A 5,936-nucleotide genomic window follows, 5' to 3' on the forward strand; every position below is an offset into this window, starting at 1 on the left:
TTTTAAAAAATGGTCAATATTGATGGAAAATAGAAATTAATGTACTGCTCTTTTGGGGGGAGGAGGGGGCAGAAGTCAATAAAAAAAACGAGTTATGAGAAAAAGATTCGGCGGGAACAAGACCCGTGTGAGGCGGCAACAGTGATACGTGAGGGGGACGAGAGGTCGTGTGAATATATATACGGTATATATATATTTTTAGGGGTCAATTGTAACTATCACAATAACGGTGGACACTAATGCACCTGACCAATGGTGTGGGAATAAAATGTTTGGATTTCAATTGGGAGTCGAAGTGTTGAGGGGAGAGTGGTAGGGTAGGGGAGACAGGGGGGGGAGGGGAAGAGAGGGTCGGCCCCCCTCCTCACACACACACACACACAGAGGCGGGTGAGGCCTAGCAACAGCTGGGGTGAGGCAGGGAGGAGTGTGGCTCGTGGCTCATGACGACACAGCGCCAGGGAGGTAGCACAGCCTGGTTATAGCAGGGAGAGAGAGAGAGAGAGAGAGAGAGAGAGAAGGTAATTGGTAGGGGAGGATATGAGACGGGTGGTGACCGGGTGGTGGTGACGACTAATACACACCTTATAGTGAGTCGCTTACCGAGGCAACTGTTCACACCGTCATAGGAAAAATAGCTAATTAAGGTAGAGCAACAGCTGATGTTTTGTTTTTTCAACACTATAAGGATAATCTTTTTTTTATTGCTACAACTTAATGGAGAATTCATTGTAAAAAAAAGTAAAAATTTCTGTTTCATTATGATGTTGTTTGCTATCATAGGGTAACCAAATTATACCTTTAAGTAGGTTAAGTTTGGTTAGGTTAGGTTGGGTTGGGTTAGGTTAGACTAGGTAAGGTTAGGTTAGTAATGATTCATGTATATATTGTATTTATGGGTATCTAATGATCGTCCAGGTTATGGGTTGATTCTTTACCAGAGTGAGGTATGAGTGGCCTCTGTACCCCATAGTTCACTCACAACTTTAATTCTTCCCTTTATTTAAACTTCTGATGAGAATATGTTTGGGGAAGCCAATCACATTAACTACATCACTTGCCCTTGAACAACCATGGGCAGAACAACCATGGGCAGAACTACGTCTCTTACCCTTGAACAACCATGGGCAGAACTACGTCTCTTGCCCTTGAACAACCATGGGCAGAACTACGTCTCTTACCCTTGAACAACCATGGGCAGGCACCGAGAGCTGGCAAGTGTTGTCCGATCAAAACAAAGACTTGGACATTAAAAACGAACGAAAGCTTAAGAATAAACAAATATAAAATCAAGGAACATGGAAGATGAGGACAATGAGGCTGGTAAGTAAGCAAAATGTTTAGAGGGAAATGAAAAGATTGTAGTGGGACATTCTGGGATTAAGTGAAGTAAGATGGACAGATTCAAATAGCATTAGTGGTGGTGATGATTTTTACTTCACGTGGGTGCAAAAGCATGAGTGAGGTGTTGGTCTTGTAAACCAGAAATTGCGTGGTAGTGTAAAGGGATATTGGGCAGTGTGAGATAAAGTTATGTTAGTCAAGTTTATTTCTAAACCCCTGGACTTGGTAATAATACAACAAATGGTAGTGAGGATGAAGACACCGTGAAGTATTATGAATGTCTGGTTATAATAGATGATTTTAACGTAAAGGATAAAAAAGAGAAAGAAGCCCCAGAAGTAGGTACCACATGGGTTGGGTAAGAGCGGAGAAATATTAATTGATTTTTATAAGGAAGACAAGATGATAACTGCCAGTACATAGTTTGAACAACATTCTAGGCATCAGTATACATTGGTCTCACCCCAGGACAATATAAACAACATAGTCAGGGATACAATAGATTCAATTTTGATTCAGAAAAGATTCAGAAATTCAGTAACCTTAACCAAGACCTAACCAGGGACAGGATTGTGGGTCAGTTCACGTCCCATGGTGTATCGAATAGAGTGAAGGTGAAACTTAAAAAATAAAATAAAATTAAAAATGATGGACAAAATCAAATGGGATTTAGGGAAGCTCAAAACAGGGGCAGGTGAATAACTAATAGGACATAGGAGGAACGAGGATAAAAGTGAGTGGATGACAATTGAAATTTTACAGAAAACGGTTAGACGAAGATAAATGATAAAGTGAAGTGAAGCTGACAAAAGAACTTAACAAAGATTTTAAAAACAGACTGCAGACAGGTCAAGGAAGATTTTTTTTTTAAATAGTAAATGCAAGGAGAGAGAAGATGATAACAGAAGGCAAAACTGTATAGAAATGTATAGACAAATAAACAAATGAACCAGAATAAAGGAAATAAACGGGGTGGGATTATTAAAAGCAAAGACAATAAGATCTAGTTTGAGGCAGAAGTCAAAGAAAGATGAGGAGAGTAACGTAGAAGAATTGAACACTGATATAAGGATAGAGTAGAGGTAAGAAACGAAAAGGAAATAAAGATCACATTATCTATCCTGGAAACAGATGTTCAGGCAGCTGTGAAAATAAATTATAAATTATAAAATTATTAAACTTGTGGGCGATCAACCTCCAGCAGAACTTATAAAACAAATGGGCAAGAATAGGATGACATGTTTTACTAAATTATGTAACTCTATATACTTCAGAAGAGCCTTAGAGAGCACCCAGTTTAGAACAATAACCTTCATAACTCATGCCTGCAAAGGTTTATTTAACGTAATTTTCATATGAATAAAGTTTAGAATAGAAAGTGAGTTATCTGAAGAGCAAGATGGATTTAGAAAAGGAAAAAGTACTTGAGAAGCTATATTTGATTTGAGCATTTTGAGTGAAAGGGTTTTAAGAGGTCCAAAGAAATTTATACATCTGCTCTGTTGATTTTGAAAAAGGTTTTGATAAGGTAAAGCAGAATAAACTTTTGGAGATCTTGGAAAAATAGGCATTAATGAAAGAGATATTAGAATTTTAAAGAATCTTTACTGGCAACAGGCGGCTGCGGTGTTAGTAAATATTGAACTTACTAATTGGCTCACAGTTAGACAGGGAGTAAGACAAGGCTGTGTTCTATCTCCAACATTGTATAATATATATTCAGAATTATTAATGAGAGAAGTTATACGTGATAATGGAGGACTAAAGGTTAAAGGTAAAGTAATATCAAATACTGTATACTGTATGCAGGTGATACTGCTCTTACCTCAGACAGTGAAGCGGCATTACTAAAACTCGTTAACAGATTAATGGAAAAAGGTGAAAAATATGGTTTAAGAGTTAATGCTGTAAATACTAAAGTAGTGGTTGTTTCCAAATTGGAAATATTTCATAAAATAAAATTTTTGTGTATATAGGAAGTAACATTAGCTCAGATGGGAGATGTAGGGAAGACATCAAAACAAGACAAGGTCAAGCAGAAACAACATTTAATAATCTAAAAGACTGGTGAAATGCTAAATACGGTCAGGAGTGTTGTGTGGGTCAGAAGCGTTAACACTCTCAGCAGACACCAGAAAGAGGTTGGAGGCCTTTGAAATGTGGTGTTTGAGGCGAATGATAAAAATAAGTTACACTAACAGGAAAATATACAAAAAAAAGGAATAATACTGACAAAAACGTGGAGAGAAATACTTGAAATGTACAGAATAAAAAAAAATGAGATACTTTGATCATATAATTAGTGATGAGGCGATAATAACAGAAATATTAATGGGCAAAGTTGAGGATAGGAGGGCCAGGGGAAGGTAGAGACTGGGATGGGTGAATGAAATTAAAAACTTGATCCCCTGAGAACCTTAGAAGATTGGTCAAAACATCCCGAGAACATTTAGAGTGGAGGGCTGTGGTCGCCAACCCTCAGGACGGTACTGTGATTGGGTGCTTGAATGATCGTCTCTGTATACACACTTTGAATTTTGGGGAAGGAAAAAGTTGATAATACCGCTAATTATCAATGATCCCTATTTAGAATCACACACACACACACACACACACACACACACACACACACACACACACACACACACACACACTATATGGTTACCTATTAAGAATCGAATCCCAGTAACACCCCAGACTTCGACAGGTACTGGAGACTAACGTAGTGTCGCCGAGTTCGACCATAAGAAGTTAATGTGATAATCTTGTTATAAACTACTAGACAAACATGGGAGCATTGTCATTTATTCATTACACTATATATAAATAAAGGTTAGGTTAGGTTAGCGTTAGGTAGGGCTAGGCTAGGTTAAGTTAGGTTAGGTTAGGTTAGGTTAGGTTAGGTTAGGTTAGGTTAAGTTAGGCTAGGTTAGGTTAGGTTAGGTTAGGTTAGGTTAGGTTAGGTTAGGTTTAGTTAGCGTTAGGTTAGGTTAGGTTAGGTTAGGTTAGGTTAGGTTAGGTTAAGTTAGGTTAGGTTAGGTTTAGTTAGGATTAGGTGGGGTTACGTCAGGTTACATTCAGGTAGGTGGGGTTAATCTTCAGGTAAAATAAGCTGGGTTGCCTATTCTTCAGGTGACTCCCCCTCTACATTTAACTTGGATCCACACTTACACCAATATAACTCCAGTATTTACATATTAATAAGGTTCAGAAATTATTATAACACGTAGAATTATGAACCTGTCGAACATGCTGTCAGAAACACACCTGATAGAGGATAATTAATTAACTGAGTGAGGTGAGGACAAGTAAATGTGACCCTGGGAGAGAGAGAGAGATTTTGTCGACAGCGTTGCTCGACCATACACAACTATCGTCCTGCACTCTTTGGTACAACCTCGTGGGTTTAGTATCCACATTGACAGGTGAGTCTACACAGGGCGTTACACCTTTACCTATACAACATCACGACCATACACTTCTCGTAACCTGATGTGAAGCGGCGTTAATTATATAGGTGTGTGTGTGTGTGTGTGTGTGTGTGTGTGTGTGTGTGTGTGTGTGTGTGTGTGTGGATATTGGTTGTGATTGGTTAGTTCCGACAGGTGTTAAGGGGCGTGTGATTGACCACCTATCGAACTTTAGCAGGTGTAGTGAGAAGGGGTGGAGACACTCTACCTGTGCACGCCACCTGCCCACGCCACCTCCCTCTCTCTCTGATACACGATTAATTATTTATTGTTGGTTTCATACATACATACATACATACATACATACATACATACATACATACATACATACACACATACATACATACATACACACATACATATATATACGCTAGAATTAGGAATATTCTTTGTAATATTTAACAACTACTGATAATATTTTGTGTATATCCTCGATTATACAGATAATTCCGTAGATTCATCTAATACTTTCTGGAATCTTCTTTTTCGTTAATTCCCAGAGTACGATGACTTAACCCTCTGAGTACGGTAACACAACCCCAGAGTACGATGACTCAAGTACCTGAGTATGATGTCTTAATTCCCTGAGTACAATGACTTAACCTAAGAGTACGATGACTGAATCTCAAGAGTACAAGGACTTAACCTAAAGAGTTCGATGACTTAACCTCAAGAGTACAAGCACTTAACCCCAAGAGTACGATGATTAAACCCCAAGAGTACGATGACTTAACCTCAAGAGTACAACGACTTAGTTCATTATCTCCTTCTTCCTACCTCTTTGTCCCTTCTTCCTCTTTCTCCCTTTTGTCCCTTCCTCTTCCTCCCCCTTTGTTCCTTCTTCTTCTTCCTTCCCCCTTTGCTTCCTCTCCCTTTCCCCGTCTCTCCCTCTTCCTCTTCCTCCCGTTTTTGCTCCTCTTCCTCCGTCTTCCTTCTCTCTTTGTCCCCTCTTCCTCTTCCTTCCTCCCCTTCCTCCTGCTACCCTTCCCCTCTTCCTCACACACTCCAAGATTCTCAAAACATTCTTACAATAAATTTTCCTCTTAGGTTGGGTTAGGTAAGGTTAGGTTAGGTTAGGTTAGGTTAGGTTAGGTTAGGTTAGGTTAGGTTAGGTTAGGTTAG

Source organism: Homarus americanus, unplaced genomic scaffold (genome assembly GCF_018991925.1).
Source record: "Homarus americanus isolate GMGI-L3 unplaced genomic scaffold, GMGI_Hamer_2.0 scaffold59232, whole genome shotgun sequence".
NCBI classification, from domain to species: Eukaryota; Metazoa; Arthropoda; class Malacostraca; order Decapoda; family Nephropidae; genus Homarus; species Homarus americanus.